This window comes from Erpetoichthys calabaricus, chromosome 6, assembly GCF_900747795.2.
Source record: "Erpetoichthys calabaricus chromosome 6, fErpCal1.3, whole genome shotgun sequence".
In the NCBI taxonomy this organism is placed as follows: domain Eukaryota; kingdom Metazoa; phylum Chordata; class Cladistia; order Polypteriformes; family Polypteridae; genus Erpetoichthys; species Erpetoichthys calabaricus.
Window position 1 is genome coordinate 163840946 of NC_041399.2, and position 20971 is coordinate 163861916.

General features: G+C 37.1%; 1 protein-coding gene across 2 annotated transcripts in view; it reads right to left on the bottom strand.

Moving 5' to 3' along the window:
- The window catches only part of LOC114653654 (xin actin-binding repeat-containing protein 1), a 63540-nt gene that overhangs the window by 10136 nt on the left and 32433 nt on the right, over positions 1–20971 (bottom strand). The window contains exon 1 of one of the 2 annotated variants that reach the window (XM_051929332.1): positions 15909–16041. The exons of the other annotated variant lie outside the window; for it this stretch is intronic. The gene's annotated coding sequence lies outside the window, so the exon portion shown is untranslated. Of the gene's footprint in view, positions 1–15908; positions 16042–20971 lie in introns of those variants that run through there. 2 annotated transcript variants of the gene reach the window in all.

The following is a 20971-nucleotide window of genomic DNA, read 5'->3' on the forward strand; positions in this document are numbered from 1 at the left end:
ACAATGAATGAATAAATGAATAGATAACTGGAGAACAGGACCACTAGTTTCAGCGGCTGAACCCGAGTCACCATTGCTTGGCTGTGTTTGAATTCCGCTGCACTACCCTTACTGCACCTGCTGCGAGACAAGAGGGGGTCCAGAAACCCAACGTTGCTGTCTTTTAAGTTTTGGTCAACTGTTTATTGTGTACCGACACTTTTACAAATTGTCAGAATAATTGTGTAGAATATAAATTGAGAAACAAGGACCAAAGTTCACAATTCCTAATAACAAAGTAAACATGTACATTTATTGTTAGCATTTATTAATATTAATCAATAATATTCAGTAACAATCAGTCCATAAAAATAAATACAGGCACAGGCTGAACCAAAAGCAGAACTGGGCAGCCATGAAGCAGGCTCAGCCTCCACATTGACTTTTTTATATGTTATTTTTTTAATTTTGTGATATGAATTCATATGCAATTGTATCATTTTTGTAAATTAAAAGTATAGACATTTAGGCTTTCTGTTTTTTTTTATTTCGTATCATACCACACTACAATTTTTATATTAATAACAATTAAAAAAACTCAGAAAAATGAAAAGACACACATATACACAAACACACATATTTGCATTCCCTTGTTGAAATTCCTAAATACAACACTGGAGGTAAAGTGTAGAAGAATTATCACGTTTAGTTTTGACTGTACAATGAGGAAACATAGTACAACAAGAGTTAGGTGCAAATGTGCAAGTAGTGCTTTTTATTTTCCACAGTGTACCAACATTGAACAAAGTGCAGTGCAGCTTCTTCATCAAAAAATTAATAAATATTAACGAGGAAGTTAAAAATCCATTAACCAATCCATAAAACCAAGGATAAAAATCAGAAGTCAGAATCGGGATGACTAGTAGCCCTTCATGCCCCTCCATCACAGGGTTTCCCCTGACTGCTTCCCCATTTCTCTCTACACTGCATTCACAACAATTCTGTTCTCTCTTCTCCATCATCACTACCTTGACTCCTCACTCATCATTCTTTTTTTGTCTTTTTCCTTTCTTAGGTCCCTTTTATACTCCTGTGGATGTGGTGTCTTAATTACAATGCATGGAGTGAACAGCTGATCCAATTAAGCAATTTGCTTGCCTCCACAGCAAAGGCCCCGCAGCCACATACATTGAACCCGAGAAAAAACGTTTCTAAAACTTAATACTGGCACACTGCCATGGCCAATAAAAACTGTCATCATTACGATTTGCTTTGATTAATAGGTCATCTTGTATCCAAAATCAACCTGTGTGACTATTGCTAGCAGTAACCATGATCCAAGCTCATGGTCTGCTTTACAGCAGTAGGTTTAGAGGGGGCCCTCACCGAATGACTCCATTGCTGGCAGTTTTTAAAGGGCACATCTTCAGTGGAAAAGTGTATGGCTGTTGCTTCAGCTCCACACAGTTGTATTTCATTGTTAATGTTACTATTATCTTTCAGAGATTACAATTTTCAAAATATAAAATCACTGCACTAATCTTTTTTAAAAGATGTTGTTACCGCATTTCAAATATATCAAAATTTTATCTGTTGCAATATGAATACTTAATGCTAAAGATTTTACTATTTGTCCTCCTATTCTAAGTTTTTCAGCTGTATCTACATTGTAATCCCTTTCATGGCATGCACAAATTTCTTTATAGCTGTAACATCCATCCATCCATTTTCCAACCCGCTGTAACAATGCAATAAAAATGAAACACAAAAACAAACACACAACATAATAATAAATGTAATTATTATTCACAAATAGCCCATAAACAGGAGTTTAACAAAAAAACAAAAAAAAAAAACAGCCGTATTGTCAAATAAAGACTAGAAGTAAGGTGAGCAGACATTCTGCATTTGTCATTATATTCCTACATATCAGCCCCAAATTAGGTGTCCAAAATTATTTTTTAAAAAGTCTTAATTTAACCCTTAGTTTAGACTAATTCAGGTCAGTTACACAGATGTTACACAATACGTACTGTTAAACATAAATCTGTACTAGCTGTACATTGGTGCTTAATCACCAATCACTTCAGTTCTATTCAAAATAGACAGAAGACCTGACCAATCAACAAAGGAAGTAGCATGTCTAACTGGCTTGCAGGGGTCCTGTTTTAATCCAATGTTGTGGGTGATAATTGGTGCGCCAGATTGTCCATTAAGGGGGGCAACTATGAGTTTAAGGTCATTGTTGGGTCCCAGACAGTCTGTATAATAGTAGCAAAACAACGTTAAACAGGCTTTTATGCAATTATAATTGTTTTATCTTTTAAATTTTTATGTTTTATTTGTTGTAACTTATTTATGCATGCACAGTGCCCTTGAGTGTCATGAAAGGTTCTTCTAAGTAAAATATATTATTATTATTTCATTTTTTGTTGGTTAACACTAACCTGATGGAGATGGAAAAGCCCCCAGATGGTGGATTTACTCATACATACCCAGAGGTATCTGTTTGTCTGCTTAAAAAAACATCTTTTTAGATTCTTAAGACATTCACTTTGGATTTGCTGGGGGTTAGTGCTCAAATTTTAAGAGTCTTGGGATCAGGCCTATTAATCTGCAAACTTTTTGTACAAGCTGTTTTTGAGATACATGATTTATTTAAATATACATATACACACGCACAGAATTATCCTCTATCTTCAGTTAGACACTTACTTTATATATTAACCTTGCTTATAGCAGTATGGATTATTTTACAAACTCTAATGTCATATATTGACTTTAAAATAATGAGAGTAATACTGCAGTATTATTTTTATTAGATGAATAATCATTGTTAAATTTTTCTACAGACTTATCTGTTTCCCATATTACAGAAAAATTAGCCACATTGATTTGCTGGTAATATTATCAAACAGTGTTTAGCACTTTTACAAAGGTTTAATAATCGTGAAGCATCAAAGTACAATATTTTATATCAATTTTATTTTTTATTTTAATTTAAACACATTTCATTTGTTTCTTTACCCTTTAGGGATAATTTAAGTCATTCTTGAAAAACTGCTGTCCTCATCACTTTTTAAAACTTGCAGCAACTCTTGTTGTTTTGCCATAATAATAACCACATTTCCGAAAGCAAAAATATATATTTGTATATGTTCAAAATATTTTTATACATACATTATTCTAAATGAATTTTTATGTATGTTCAAAATCAAGATATTGTATGCAACTGGCAAAACTGCAAGTATGTGTTTTGCATGATACATACCAATAAAACCTGCCACATGATACGTAAGTTCTTAAATCTTTTAAAAGCTGAAAATTAAGTACTCTTAACATCTTATCAAGCAAACTGAAAATCTCCCAAAATGAACTCTCTTATCTAAAAATGTGCCAGTCCATGAAGCTATAAACTTGTTCCATTTGGTGGATCTAAAAATAAACAACCCAAAGAAGGAAGTGCATTCACAACAGGGCTGGTCAGTGTACAGAATAACCCTTGTCTGGATGTCATTGTAATAATCAGATAATTGACATGCAGTCATCAGTCTTCATCTTTAAAATTCAACAGAAAATCAAGAAATCACACAAAAGAGGCTCCAGAACAGTGAGGAGTAGATATGTTCTAAACTTTAAATAGCTTTCAGATTGATTTTAGTCCTCTATTTATAGCTTTCACCTTAACAAGATGGCATAGTTACTGTAGCAGTGATAATGTAAAGAGAGAAAACTCTCTCAACACCCTGCTATAAAGGAGCTAATTTTGTACATGAAGCCATGGCAACATCTTTTATTGACCAGAATGTTTCTCAAGTCAAACAACTAACCATTATTATTTGCATCTGTAGAAATAATTTTTTCTAAAATACAATTTTATAAATTAGAGGTATTATTTTTATAGAAAATTCAAAACATAATAAGTTGATTTAACATAACTGGTTTGACACTAATGGATTGCATTGACAAGACGGGGTCAGATAGAGCATAGGGGTCAGGCAGAGACTCAACATCAGCAAAACCAAGGAACTGGTTATTTACTTTGGCATCACCAAGAAACCTCTCTGTCTGATCACTATGAAGGGAGTGAATGTGGAGGTGATGCACTGCTGCATGTACTTGGGGGTCCACCTCAATGACAGGTTGGACTGGTCTCTTAGTGCACAGGAACTATATGAAAAAATAGGCAGAACAGGCTACTTTTCCTTACAAGACTGCATTCCTTTAATGTAGATAATGGCAATCTCTGTGATGGCCGGTACGATTTTCTGGGTCAATAAGCTGATTAAGAAGGTAGGTTCAGTCACTGGAGGCAGTTTTGAGAAAGACAATAGAGCAGAACTGATGGCGATTATGAATAAGGCTGTGCATCCTCTCTCTGCCACACTAGAATGGAGTACTTTAAGCAAATGAATTATTCAAAGGAAATGTGTCAAGAAATGCTACTGGGGTTCCTTCACACCTATGGTCTTTATAAAGCTTCACTTCTGATTTTATCTTTAGCCAAGTCAAAAGTTTTTTTTTTTCACTTCTTTATGGTAACTTGTGTGTGTTTGAGGAGGATTGTTGTTGTTTATTATATTATTCCTATACTGCATGAGCTTCTGAATAAGCTAAAATTCCCCTTGGGATACAAATAAAGTATATCTATCTATCTCTAATCAATCCTAAAAGTACTTCCTCTAAGTTTCCACTGGTGTCCTCGAGTACATGATTCGCTGTTACATTGAAAGAGAATCTTGTAAACCTGGATTAGTTCTGCATGCAGTCTACTCTGTTTGAGACTAAACAGGCTTAATTCTCTTAAGCCAATGTCACATTGCGCGACTTTGTGTGTGGAATCCCCGACCCAGTCGCTGATCTAGTCGCTGCACCATGTCAAATTACACGACTGATAAAACGTAGCGCATGTCTTATTTACCATCTGTGTGCCGATCTTCCAGCCCAGTTGTGCCAGTCTCTTTTCCAGACAGCCAATAGCATGCTGCCTGATGGTGCCAGTGATTTACAAAGTGTTATCAGATGCAGCAGGTTCAGCAACAATCTCTGCCCTTTATTTCTTTTTTACATTGAGTTATGGTATGTAAACAGATGTGTTTCTGATATCCATAGCTCATGTGCTGCCTGACAGAGCTGGTGCTGTAAGGACTAATAGCAATGGGGTGTCCAGCCTCCTCATTGCTGAATTCTATACATTGTACTGTCAGCTAAACTCTCATTGGTTTTCAGATCTCACATACAAAGAGACTGCTTCTGTTACCAGTTTGATGTTATCCTAGCAAGTCATTAGATATGTCACATTAGGCAATTGTCTTCACAGGAGCACACCAATGACTGCCTCTGACCGGCTAAAATTATGTAAATGAAGGCTAAGAGTGAAAATCAATGGAAAAGTAATCTAATGTGACACGAGCTTAAGTCTGTCAGAGTAGGACATGTCCTTAAGTCCTGGGACACACCTGGTTGCCCTTCTCTGCACAGCTTCAAGTGCTGCTCTTTCTTTCTTGTAGCATGTTGACCAGAATTTCACACAATACTCCAGATGCAGTCTCATTAAGGTGTCTCAGGTGAAAATTGAAAATACATAATATAAATCCCACTTCTGCTCTTGGAGTGTTAGTGAACGAAAAAATTAATACATTGAAAAATGTTTACTGGGAATAGCTGGGTTGCTCTTCAGACAGTTGACTAATTGCCTTACTTAGGTTTGTCTACATTGCTTTATGATAATCCATTTATCGATAGCTCTCCTTAGTCTATTTCAGCATTTCAGGAGTGAAGACTTTCTTAGCTGTGCTAGGAACAAGGCAGGAACCATCCTTGGATAGGGAACTGATGCAATTGCATAAATAAATTAATGAATGAATAAACACTAAGATATAAATGCAACTCTAACCTAACATTAATATAAAATTAATAATGGGACACATAACATGCAAGCAACCCTAGACAGGACATCAGGGAAAATGCATAAGTGTCTAAATTTCATTTTGACAGACATTCCAGTCTAAGTGTTCTCTTTGATTCCTCTTTAGAGTCATTGATTTAAAACCAAATACGGCATACCCAGCAGATACCTGACTTTGTATGCGTTTCCTGTAAACCTAAAATCTGGTCAGCTTTATTTCATGGAGATCAACAATGAAAATCGCAAGCTTTACTGATTAATGAAATTTGCTAATGTGATACATTTTCTCTTGTGCTTATTTCTCCCACTGGATTGTGCCCTGTAGACAACACTCAATCCCGAGACCTCACGTCAAAGAGGAATTTGGTTTTATAACTTGATGTAACAAAGAGGGGACCTGCTGTATCAATTTGTTGCTAAAATATATCTAGTCCGTGTTTTATGCCATAAGCTCTGAGTGAACAAAAGATCTGCTGCAGAGTGGCGCCACTCTTGGTTTAGGTCTTAGCCAATTTTTATAGATGGATGAGCATAAAGAATAAATGTCAATAACCCTACTTAAGCCGGGCTGACCTTGTCAACTGTCTCACAAAGCATGTTGTGCACAGATTATTGTGCTCATCTGTTTGTGTAGACGTGTGGCTTTGCTGGTGATGCTACTGACACTGCTAGATGAAGTCCCATCAGTCTGTCCCTGACTGTCCCTCTTTAGTTCCCCATATTTAGTCTATATATACAAAAAATATATACTATGTGCATGTATAGATAGATTACTATATATACATAAATATGACAAGATCAGGGAATTATTTTCTAAAGAGTTATTAACACAGAATTTTCTTTTGGATGTTCTGATTTTCCTCCAGAAGGAAACATCATTTAGAGTCATGAATCTGTCTACGAAGTACAGTGTCCTGTGTGTATGGTACTGAATATGTATCTGAGTGCAATATGTTGAGTTGGCATTCTAGAAAAATTGTAATCATGCTTCATTCATATTCTAGATCACGGGTGTCAAACTCCAGTCCTGGAGGGCTGCAGTGGCTGCAGGTTTTCATTCTAACCATCTTCGTCATCAGTGACCTGATTTTGCTGCTAATTTACTTCTTTTGCCTTAGTTTCAATTAACATGACTCAGACCCCTTAGTTGTCTCTTTTTCCTTAATTAGCAGCCAAACAATAATGAGACACAAAACAAGCCACCACATGGCCGTTTTCCTCACATTAGAAACTAACTGATTGCTTCTGATCACAAGCCATGTACCTTGTTAGAGCCTGGTTAGATTTACTGTTATGTTCTGTTACATATGAAAATGAAATATGGTCTATGATACTTTTTTTGCTATTTATTCCACAAGGATCTTTAATAAATATTTGTGTACTGGTTGTGGTTTGTAAGAGGCTATGGAAGATAACTCTAATGTCAGCACACAAGTCCCACACATTCACTTCGCTTATAATGCCTGCATTTCTAATTGGCTTGACACACTTATCAGCTAACTCCCCATCTTCAAAAAGTATTAGCGATTTATAAATTAGCTGTTTTTCACAGCACACAGCATCTTCTGCCTACAAAATCAAGCTCATTCCATCAAAGCAAAACACCATAAACTGCTAGTGTCTCATGTGAGCACATCACCAAGGGACCAGTTTTGGGTTCCAGATTTGGCAGTGCCATTCAAGCTCAGTCGGGTCAGGTATGCTGACAGAGCTGGGAGTATTGCATTCTACATACACCAGCCTAAAGAACAGAGTTCAACTAATGCTGGATATATTCAAAGATTTTAAGGCAATCTGAGTGTTCCCCAACACTGTTTCAGTTGCTAAAAATCAATGCCACATTACTGGTATAAACATCACCTGCTAAACAAAGTTTTTCCAAGCTCATTTTGGTTAAGTCCAAATTCAGAAATCTACGAGGACAAGAACATCTTTTTGATGTTTTGATTCTGTTGAGAAATATATCACTATTAACAAAGGAAGCCATTGCAATCTATCAAAACATAGGATCCAAAAATAAGATTTTCCTATAAAGACCTAAGCTGACAAACCTAATTTTTGTAAAAAAAATCATCTTGCATTGTGCATCAGGGATTTGAAACATAAAACATGCAATTTCCTTGCTGAATGCTTCATGCACAAAAAATGGTTGTATATCATAAAGATGATCAGGTCTAGTGGATCCCTGAACATCTGACGCACAAAAGGCATCTATATACAGTAGGGAAAAAAGCCTTTGACTTAATGTGAACTCTTGCTGTTAAGGTCTATATGATATTCAGGAAGCTACATGGGAATTCCATTATATACTGTACTGTTTTGTCTAGTTAAGATGTGTTACATTAGGAAAATAAACAGTAGGCACAGCAGAGGAGGTATAGTGACCTTCTTGATAATCTAACGTAATCAACAATCATGGACAAAGGGTTGTGAATAGTATAATGGCGCTTCCTGTGAAAACTGAACTTTTATTTTAATCCAAGATTAAAATATAACAAATAATGTAATTTGTAGTTCCCCTTGTCTCCTTTTGAGCCACTACCCAATAGAAGGTCTTTGCGCATCACTGACAAGACTCTCTGTTAATATGCCGGCCTGGCTTATACTATGAGCCTAAGTAATCATTTAAAACACATATGATCTCTTTATCATGTATAATCTCTTTACAACATTTATAAATCTTATATGTTAAAAGTAGACTAATCTGAAATTTGTTTACCAACAAAAAACACGGATAACTAAAATAACTAAGACATGGGGGAAGACATGCAAACTCCACAGAGATACTGATTTGATTAAGAGTAGTGCTGCCTAATATATATAAGACACGAAGCTGTGGCTCCTTATAAACACTTGGTAAAGCAATTTGTTATGTTGCACAAGTTCTAGAGTGTTGTACCGTGTTAGCCATTATGGACGTAATGAGAAGTCAAGCAGAATGACACCTTTTATTGGCTAATTAAATAGATTACAATATGCAAGCTTTCAAGGCAACTCAACTACTTCTTCAGACAGAAGGGGCCTTGAGTTGCCTCGAATTCTTGCATATTGTAATCTTTTTAGTTATCCAATAAAAGGTGTCACTTTGCTTGACTTCTCAATATGTTGCACTATAAATGGCAGTATACATATAAATATTCCACCTATCCTACTGTTCTTCCACTGTCAAGACCTCACAAACACTACTGCGAAACACTTCATATCTCTTGATCAGAGCCACACTGATCTTTCTGTTTGTGTTCTTTCACAGAAATTCAAAGACACTTTTTAAAGAAAAACAGAAGAAGTTAAGCTAACTTTCATATTGGAATCACATATTTCTCCAGGCTTCAATTACCAAGTAACTATTCATGTTCTCTAATGGCAGCTTTTTCTTGCCTGCTCTTACATTTTCTTCTTTCATCTGCCCTTCCTTCCCCTCCTATATAAGTTACCCGCTTTTTCTTTTCAGTTGCACTCCTGATGAAGGCTATGTAGCTGAAACATTGTGTCTTTCACCTTCTTTCCTTTTAAGTGTGGAAGTTTGTTTTTTTTTGCTTTATATCCTGCTTAATTCACTCCATGGTCATGGAGAAGCAGGGCTTAGACTGGCAGCCTTGTCTGCATTGAAGGAGCCAGTCACAGGCAAACTCACTCACACTTCCGCAGTGACACATGCTGAGCCAGTTAACACACTCCAATCACTCAAACTCATACATATTTAAATTTGGGAAGAAAACTGAAACACTTTGAGAGGTACCCACAGAGACACAGGGAAAATATTAAAACTTCACACATGAAGTGGCCATAACAAAGTACTAAGCTTCTGCCTAATTTAACATATACTGTATATCTCCTATCTACAGTGTTATTATTATACAGTATAGAAGAACTCTTCTTGTAATGAGTCAGTGGACAGTGGGATCTGAGTTTTTCACAGTATGCTTTGAATTCCTAGCAGCTGAGACTTTAAACTGCAGCTCCAGATTTTACCTCTGAAACATTCAGTAATGCAGTCAGACTATAAGCAGTGCTGTTGAAATGCATTACTTTAAAATTCACCATCCAACGAAGACTGGGTGAGCTGCGTAATTAACATGTTGCCGGTTTCATCAGTCTTTTGAGCAGTCAGAGATCTATTTGTAAAATCTCCCATCTTCTATAGGAGTGATGATCAGCTGTCCACATTTCCTTGCTTGTATTCCTACTGCAGCTTCAATGAGATTTTACTGAGTTAAAGTTTAGAATGTCATCCTGAAGGTAGGAGTAGTCGCTGACCGCCAGGTTGCCATTGTTTGTTTTAGATTCCGGTGGTGTCAAGTGATCTGGCAATTGTCAGCCCAACAGGAATGTGCTATTCCCAGCTCAAATATGTGAAGATGCCTCAATCACTTACAGCTGTTCAGAAAATCCCAGAATGCAGCTGGTGAGGCTATAAAACCTTCAGCTGCCTTGCTGTCACATCCCTGCAAAGGAATCTCCTGCTCCTCCTTTGAAATAAATGTTTTGAAAAATGCATGAATATTTCTGCACAGTATCTCAGTGCACCAAATTGCAGCGATTTAAGATATGCTAGAAGTTCCAGGCAAATTTGATTTTAAATGGTGTCATCATGCCAATAAAGCATGTCAACCATTTTCTCACAAACAATGGCCTTGCAATAACATAAAAAAACTATGAATGTGTAGCCAGAAAAGGTTCAAGCACCACATTTACATACTGTATTTATATATATATACATTATGTGTGTGTGTGTGTCTGTGTGTGTGAAAGGTATTAAATTAATAATAATTTATAGTCTAACACGAAAACAAAACATATACCTTAATAATGTATTAGTTCTACAAGTCTTTTACCAAGTCTTTCCATTGTAGTGTTAGTTTCAGGTTTGGATACAATACAGCACAATACAATTTATTTTTGTATTGCCCAAAATCACACAAGAAGTGCCGTAATGGCCTTTAACAGGCCCTGCCTCTTGACAGCCCCCCAGCCTTGACTCTCTAAGAAGACAATGAAAAACTCCCAAAAAAAAAGCCCTTGTAGGGAAAAAATGGAAGAAACCTTGAGAAAGGCAGTTCAAAGAGAGAACCCTTTCCAGGTAGGTTGGGTGTGCAGTGGGTGTCAAAAAGAAGGGGGTCAATACAATACAATACACAGAACAGAACAAATCCTCAATACAGTTTACAAATAAAAAATTTACAAGTATGGAGCAGAATTTAACAGTAGATGATATCCCATAATATGATTTGGATTTGTTCAGAGTCGTGGAGACCTTGTAGTTCAGGTGAAGGCCCAATGTTTGTTGCCCACTTTCTAATGCAAATGTGGTGACACATAGCAAAGTGATACGTCCCTAACACAAAAATTGCAGTACCCACTCACAAAATAGTAATGTCATGTTGTCATGAAATAATGATAAAAATATAAACAAGCAGAGTATAAAAATCAGAAACACATGGAAAGGATATCAATATGTTAACAATGTTTCCGACTAGTATAGGCTCCAGTACTCTGCAGTCCACAACTGGAGAGGTGTCTTAAATAAAAGAACACAGGTTATCATGCTTTTCTAAAGTAGATTTTGAAATCGATAAGAGGAATCTCTGGGTCCTTTCCTAATCGTGGCTGGAATTCCAGCTTATATAAAAACTGGAGAGCTGATTAAACTTTTACATTTAAGAAGACTTTTAAAAGAGATCATAGATTTGAATGTTTATTTTTAATTTTAACTCAACTCTGTGGTATATCACCACTGGGGTTAAAGCATTGCTGTCTTATTTAGCTCCAAACTGGATGGGCTTATCTTTGTATCAGCCTCTTTCCTTGGGTTCATCTGAGGCTCTTCCAAGGTTTTCACTCCTTGTGTAGTACAAATGTCTTTTTTCAGACATATGCTGACACCTAATTGGTTTACAATCAAATAATTTTCTTGCTTTATGCCCATTGATCTATCCATTTTCTAAACCTGCTTATCCCGGTCAGAGTCATGGGGAAATTGGAGCCTATCCAAACAAGCATCATGCACAAGGCAGGAAAAAATCCCTGTACAGGGCGCTAGTTCATCACAGGGTAAACAGAAACATTACAGCCAATTTAGCAATGCCAGTTCACCTAACCTGCATGTCTATGGACTGTGGGAGGAAAACCAAACAGACATGGGGAGAAAATGCAAACTTCACACAGGGAGGACTAAGGAAGTGAACCCTGGCCTCCTTGATTTAAGGCAGCATTGATAATAACAAATGCCCCAACAAGAAAAAGCAAGTCTAGAAATCAAATAAATGGGAAACATTATATATATATATATATATATATATATATATATATATATATATATATATATATATATATATATATATGTTCATGCATATGTTTTTTTAATATCTTATGACTGTACCCAGTATTGTGCTCCGGGAATAGCCTCAAGCTCCATTAGCCCGGAAACATATTTACCATATATGCATATTTTATGCTCTGTGTGGTATATATATATACATATACTGTATGGGAGTGTGGCATAGGGCATGGAACTGTCAGAAAGAGCAATCTTAATCTAAAAATAATTGCTCTAAAACAGAAGGTGTGAAGAAAAGAGGCACATTAATTATAGCTGTCTAATGTATGGTGCGGCACAATCACAGTACGGTTAGCTCTGCTGCTAAACAACTCCACCCACCATGGCGTGGTTCTCATCATATTGCTACTTCTCTCCATGTTGGTTCTTTCAGAGCACTACAGTTTACTAGCACGTGTAAAAGATCTTAGACACTATATAAACTGCAAAATAAGGCCCTTTTGAAATTTAAACATCCAGAGACAAACTACAAGACAAAATAGACACAAAGGTCTATGATGCAAAATATATATTATGCAAAAATAAAACTTCAAATGGAGATGTTATGCTTTTACTTAGCAAATGAAAAAAAAGCAAAATGAACTTGACGAGATTTCTTTAAGTAAGATAAATAATCTTAAACAAATTTCTTAACAAGTCAATAAATCTTACAAATAAGGAGGACAAGAGTTAATGACTTGATGTACAAACTTCACATTTGTTTAAATATCACCAAGAATTATGGATGGTGTTTCTTCTTATTGGACTACCCCTAATTCTGGTAAACATTATTTGAGTAAGATGTCAAAGGGCAGCCACTTCACTCTGTTACTCAATGGCTGTCTGTCTACCACCAAGGTTAACATCTGTGCACTTCCTTTTGAGCCATTCATGTTTTGGACCTTTAGTCCAAACCAAGCCTGGTGGGTGCAATGGAAGAATGAAGACTTCAGCCATAAACAAGAAATTTGCTGATGTTGCCCAGTCTTGGATATTCTGCCTTACAGTGCCTTGACAGCAACTTGTTTCAAAAAGTTAAACCTAAATTTAAAGTCAGGTGAAATGCTACTGTATTTATTTTGATAATTTTTTTAAGTGTTTCTCCCATTACTGATAGGATGTGAGACAAAAGAACCAGTTTTTAATGACAGCATGTGGTTCAGCAAAATATGAAAGCAAAAATACTGTATATATATATATATATATTTGTATACATGCATATATGTATATGTATATATTCATCCATTTCCTCCATCCATCCATCCTCTTCCGCTTATCCGAGGTCGGGTCGCGGGGGCAGCAGCTTGAGCAGAGATGCCCAGACTTCCCTCTCCCCGGCCACTTCTTCTAGCTCTTCCGGGAGAATCCCGAGGCGTTCCTAGGCCAGCCGGGAGACATAGTCCCTCCAGCGTGTCCTGGGTCTTCCCCGGGGCCTCCTCCCGGTTGGACGTGCCCGGAACACCACACCAGGGAGGCGTCCAGGGGGCATCCTGATCAGATGCCCGAGCCACCTCATCTGACTCCTCTCGATGCGGAGGAGCAGCGGCTCTACTCTGAGCCCCTCCCGGATGACTGAGCTTCTCACCCTATCTTTAAGGGAGAGCCCAGACACCCTGCGGAGGAAACTCATTTCGCCCGCTTGTATTCGCGATCTCGTTCTTTCGGTCACTACCCATAGCTCATGACCATAGGTGAGGGTAGGAACATAGATCGACTGGTAAATTGAGAGCTTCGCCTTGCGGCTCAGCTCCTTTTTCACCACTACAGACCGATGCAGAGCCCGCATCACTGCAGACGCCGCACCGATCCGCCTGTCAATCTCACGCTCCATTCCCTCACTCGTGAACAAGACCCCAAGATACTTGAACTCCTCCACTTGAGGCAGGATCTCACTCCCAACCCTGAGAGGGCACTCCACCCTTTTCCGGCTGAGGACCATGGTCTCGGATTTGGAGGTGCTGATTCCCATCCCAGCCGCTTCACACTCAGCTGCGAACGGATCCAGAGAGAGCTTATTTTATTTTTAGAGTGTCTGAGACACAGAGCCTATCTTAACAACATCTGGAGCAAGTCAGGGCCCTAAATCGGATCGGACACAAGCCTAACAAAAACCTACACACACCTCAAACTTTGCAAGTGCAGGAGGAGAATCCAACCATGACACAAAGTAATCCTGCAATGCCACATGGGTAATTACTGGGCTAAGACTCACACCTGGGATTCTGGAGAGACAGCAAGAATCACCACTGTGATACAGATAGAGTGCATTAGACATCTCTGGCTACTATGTCTCTTTTCAACTCACATTCACACATGCTATATCATTTTCAGATTATTTAATAGCAAGACTGTTCTTCCAAAGCAGTTCTCTTTAGATCTATTACCCGATTATATTTACACAGAAAGGGTGGCACAGCATTGCAGTTCTATGGTCCATTATGTGTGGAGTCTGCACGCTTTCCTCTCTCAGAGTCCAAAGCAATCTGGTCAACTGACAGAGTTAAGCTGCCTTCTGTGTGGTGACGTTGATGTGTCTCTTTGATATGATGACTATACTTAGATTTTTGACCATTGTTACTGGTTTAATCTGAAGCCTGGCTGGCACTGCTGTATTGGTACTCTAGGTGATTATTAAAAAGAATTATCATTATTAACTGTTTTGTAATATTGTACCCATATATTCATTTGGGATACTGCTTATTATCATAAAGACTACATTGAAATTATCATGTTATATAACTGACATCATTACTACTAATAAAAAAGTGCTTTTAAAATAAAAAGAGTTTTAATTAAAAAGCAGGATGCCAAAAATGTTTCAGATTTTTATTCTTTGTCGTATTTATGAACATCTTTAACTTGCTAAGCCCTGAAAACATTAATTTCAATATGATTTCAAGTTATCGATTTTGATAAAAAGTAGAACTTTCTCATCAATGCAGTAACTTTATCTTCCCATTTTTGTCAATGCTACCAGGTTGTCTTTATTCAAAAAATCAAGTCAAAAATCGGTGTGAATATCGCAAAACATTTTTTTATATGGAATTAACATCCAAGGAAATACAAATAAAAGCCAGTAGTTCCAAAGTGATTCAAATCTTGAAAACTTTTGATTAGCATTGTTCATTGAATCTTCTTGAAATGTTAATTTCTGGAAATGAATGAGCTAATAAACTCATTGTAAAAAACACTTGATACACATATTATTAGCATTTGCTGTTTGGTAATATTGTAAATGGAAAAATACAAATTATGATACACTATGTAGGAATGATCCAATTATATTACTGATAATACTGTATAATTAATTAATCATAAAGCAGGACACTCAAGTTGTGATTTTGTGAGAGTATGTCACCCAATACAAAGAGATTCTCTATGCAAATTATTTTGAATTTAAAATGTAATAGAATTTTGACTTGGAAGCCTCAAAATGAATTGTAAATGGTGGGTTTAATCACCTAATATTGTCACTTTTAAACATGAAAACCTTTCCATACCAGTTATTTGAAAAAAAAAAAAATGACATAGATTTAAAGTTATGAAATGACAATTGTCATGATAAAAGAAATTGAAATATGGTACTTAGAATGAAATATTTTTTCCTCTGCTACAGTCTTTATAAATTCCATTCACATCCCCAAAATAAGCCTGTTTATGTACACGGTAACATCAAACACAACCATGCAGAAGTAGTGTACTTACTAGCCTGTGTCCTTTTCCCTTTTCCTCCAGTAGTTAGAAGCCCCCGTGTGTCGTGTACAAGTCCTCTATTTGGGAGCTGCGCTCAGCTCTCTGTCCTGCTTTGCTATCCCTACCACTTCTCTTTTGCAGCTCCCTCCCTTGCAGCAGCTGATTTTTATCACTGAGCAGGCAGCTACGTTGGGACGATGAAGCCAGGGTGCTATTTTTGGAGAGCACTTTAACTGGTATTCCATCAGGCTGAATCAATCACTGTTTCTGGAAGTCAGAAGGGACTGGGGCCAGATGACTAACCATACATGACTGAAATACCTTCTGCACCTGTCCTGGGTGACGAGGGTCCAAAAACTGGTGACATGTACATTACAGTCTGGACTGCATCCTAGCACCATTTAGAATGTTTGGCTGATGTCACTGCAAATAATATATACAACACATTCATTTTGAAAGTGTGCAGTGAGCAGAAGTTCTCTTTTGGTTCTCTAGTAGTGACCACTACTATGTTTCATGGTGGGAAGAGAGGTATTCAGCAACTATATAACGATGCAGATGCAAGTCCAATATGGACATACAATTACTTTTAATTAAGAGTATTTACAATAGAATAAAAGGTCCTCTTCATTACTTCCACTTGAATTTGCATCTTCTGTGTTCACAGACATTTTGCTATTTATCATACTTATTTTTTACTTGTTTCTCAATCATCTTCAGTGCTTGTGTGAAACCAAAGTACTGACACCTAAAAGGAAATTAACTAAAGGTGAACCTCAGAATGGATCTGAGTAATTCTAGATAAAATATTTATTCATAAAGATACAGGTTCTATGTAACGTCATGACAAGTGCTGATAATTTATCAAGACCCATTTCAAAAGGGTCCTAAAATATGCACCCTATAAAAATTCAACTCCAAATAAAGCGTTCATCTCTACACAGAATGCATTTCCTTCATTTTGAGGTCAAGACTAACAGAGAGTGTTTTACCAGCATTGGATGCAAGGCAAGGATCAATCTGGACGAGCGGTCAATCTGCTTATGGGCACCGCACCCCCCCCCCCATCATGCACAATTACTCCTACCAGCACACTATATCTTTGTGTTGTGGTAGGAAACTAGAGCACCCTGAGAAAACCTCTGAAAACACGGGAAGTGTGTGTAAATTTCATAGGGACAGCAATCAGTCAATGGATTTGTGTGCCATTAATAATTGCACCATCCTAAAATATGTAATAAAATCAAATATAAAAGGAAACATATAAAAAGATATCATGTAGCCTTGAAATAGTTAACATATCAAGTGTTTATTAAAAGGAAACAGAAATAGCAAAAATAAAAAATAAGGCTCATTAGTACTCTATTGTGCACTCAAACCAACATTTTCCTCTTTAGTATTTTTATTTGACCTGCAAGAGCAGCACGTGACTTGTGTAGTTAACCTCAACAGGACATGAACTTCATTTTAATTCACTTGTTTAACTGAACACTAAAGGTACCTACAAAGTATTATATTATCTTGTATGACCAGGATAATGAGGGTGAGGTATCTCCAAGTGTCTCAGTGGCAGAAACTAGGAAGAGTCATAATTAGGGTCCAGTAAATTTTTTTAAATTAGATGTCGTTACGCATACAATTTTATACAAGAACACTCAAGAGCCAATACATTACTCAACCCATGGATCTGTAGCTGGTGCGTTTAGATCCAAGATATACATTGGGCGATCCCTTTGGTCCAAAACACTTTGCTTTGACTTTTGTGGACCCTCTGTTGCCCAACACGCTGTCTTCCACCAATCCTATTAGGAGAAATACCCTGAGGATCTCTACAGGCAGGTGATTTAAAGGAAACAATTTCTTAATTATTGATGAGCTGGTGATAGAGATGCAGCATCCAATGGGCTGTGTTTGAGAAGCACATCATTCCTCACAAAAACTGTTGGACGTTTAGGTTCAGGTGTTGCATTATTAATCTCACATCTAGCATCCAACATGGGCATAATCTGAAGATATTTCTAGTGCCATGATTTCAGATGGATGACTCTGAATACTGCTAGATCATAATGGTCAAGGACCATCACACTTTAATAAGTAACATGATGCTCTTATTGGGGCCCATCTGTCATCTTGGGTGGCTCTGCTATTAACACTTTGTTATCTCTTCTTTCTTGCCATCTGTGAATGCACTCACAGCCATCTCCTCTTTACGCCAATGGGTTATGCACATTCTCACAGTGCATTAGTAATTCATTGCTGGGCTTGTTTGCCAATCTTTCCTTGCTGACAGAACTCCAAAACGAATTTTGTCTCTCTGGCACTCTTTGTATGTACTCTATTCGTTCATAGTTACCTGCTCCAACTTTCTTTGTTTTCCTCATCTGTCTGTACAGCCAATAGCACTCTCCTGTTCCCAGTTACAGAGAGTGGACTGGGTAAAGGCTCACCAGTGGAAACCCACTAACAGAGAGCAGCCTTCCTACTATCACTTTCAGTGGTCTATATTGCAAGATTTTGTTTTTGTAGTTTTTTTTTTTTTTTAGAACTTTTCTAAAAAAAAAAAAGAACATTTATTTCTCCTTTTTTACAAATGGAGTATTACAAGCAAAATATTTTTCAAAAAGCTTTATTTTTAAATGGCAATTTTCTGTACAGCTCTTTTTATAAATGCTTTTAAAAAAAAGGAAATATACAGATCTACAGTGTACAGTTGTATATCCATCCATCAGTTGCTTTGAACCTGGTTCAGGCCGCACAGGGTTGTGTGGAGCCAAAGTCTGTTCTTGCAACAATGGGCACAAGGCAGTGACTGGAAGTTGGGAGCATCACACCAGACTTGCTCATCTTTGGACATTTTTAAAGTAACCAGTTAATATCTTGTGACATTTGGGTGGTAGGGAAACAGCTGTACAACAGTTCATTTCCTGAAGCTGCTCATCAATTTCAGGTTCATAGGCCTTCCCAAGAAGGACTAAGCATAAAGTCACTACCAGTCTTAGAGAACGTGCCAGTCCATTGCAGAGCACATACGCACCCAGACTTTCTCATACCAGGCCAACTTAGTCAACCTGAACATCTTTGGGATAGGAGAGGAAAATACAGCTGTACAGTATATTCTAAACCAGGGGTCCACAACTCCGGTCCTAGAGGGCTGCAGTGGCTGCAGGTTTTTCATTCTAACCCTTTTCTGAATTAGTAACCTGTTTTTCCTGCTAATTAACTTCTTTTGAATTAATTTTCTTGAAGACTCAAACCCCTAAATTGGTTTGTTTTCCTTACTTAGCAGCCAAACAATAATGAGTTACAAAATGAGCCAAAACATGACCAGCAAACTGTGTCGATCATACAATGTCTGAAAATAAAGAAAGGTGAAGGTGTCAGGAATGTTGATCTGCTCAGGACCCCAAAACATTTTAACAGTGCTCTTAGAAAAGAGAAATCAACCATTTTGGAAATGTCTGCTATTGCACAATGAGAGCAGCAACAAGCCATGGAATTAAAGAATGGGTTTAATTAACAACAAGAATCAGAGCCTAAATAAGCAACTGCTTGGAGTGAAATTGGTTGGAGTTTGAGGCCCTGACTTAGTTGGTTTTCTGTTGGCTCACTCACTTGACATTTCATTTCTGTTTAAGGAAAGAAATGAAGCGGTTCAGAGGAACAATGAAGAAATTCAGGGGAACAAATCTTAAGTCAATTAAAATGAAAGGAAAAGTAGTTAATTAGCAGCAAAAACAGGTCACCAATTAAGGAAAGGATCAGAATGAAAACCTGCAGCCACTGCAGCCCTCCAGGACCAAAGTTGGGGACCCCTGTCCTAAACTGACCGTAAACATTTTGACGCAAACATCTGAAATCCACACATATTTTTTTTGCAGAAACATTAGTATCATATACTCCGTACAATCACAGTTGATTGCTGAATGGAAAGGGCAGCATTTTATACATTTTTAGTTATTGGAAAAGTCTTTGTCATTCAGCCCATTTTGCATAGTAACTAAAACATGAAGAATAACTTTGCTTACAATTTCTTGTCTTCTAGATATCACTTCAAACAAACATCTTATATGCTGGCGTGTTCATTTTCGCACTATGCAAGTTGAAAATAATAAACTATATATTTATATGTCAGTCACAATCAAACTAACTGCACAATACATACTGATAATTTGCCCAAACAAGTCACAAATAAGGATTAATCTTTGATCATTGTAATTATGTAATGCACAGTTCAGAAACTGTAAACATTTAGTGCTGTTCCACAGAATGTTGACTTCACTAGCATTATTAAAAACAAAATATATGTTTAGATAAATTCAGTGAAAACATTGTTTCTCACAAACTGTACTATACCAAAGTAAAGATCCTATATTACACTCTAACATTAATAAAATGTTTGAATATCAGATATCACTTTATAGTAGACCAAATTCTATGAGAAAGACCTAGCATCAGAACATATTGTTCATAAGAGAAACTACAAGTGCAACACATTGAAATTTGAAAAACGTAACTAAACCCCATATGTTACTAATTGTATTTGTTAATGTCCTGAAAGCAGTGCTTGCATTGCCATTGTGTATGGTTGTTTTCTGTTAGAGTAAACTCCACATTCATTATGGTGACACATTCAGCTCGGTCACCATTTCAATTTTCCTAATTTAAGTAGGCACCTTGGCAATTTCTTTCTAATTTTTATTTCAGGATCAATCTGCATTCTCTGTCTTTGTCTATACATTTTCCTGATGACAAAGAATACAGTGAAGTGAGGGATTCCATCCAGGAGCAACCAAGGAATTAAGAAGGCCAGGATGAGCAGTGACAAGTAAACTAGAGCTAAAGATCTACATCCCTTCACCACATTGGCTTTTGAACCAAACCTGCTCACAGAAGAGAAGGAAAAGTACAAGCAATCTGATCACATAAAATCTTACACAACCTGGACACTCAAGAGTTGTCTTTCCAGTCTTTTCTAAGACTGGCTGTTTCCCCGTAGATGTCAGGTAATACATTACTTATTTAAAATCCCTAGTAAACATCAGCTTTAACCTTTGACAAATCAAAAAAACATTAAA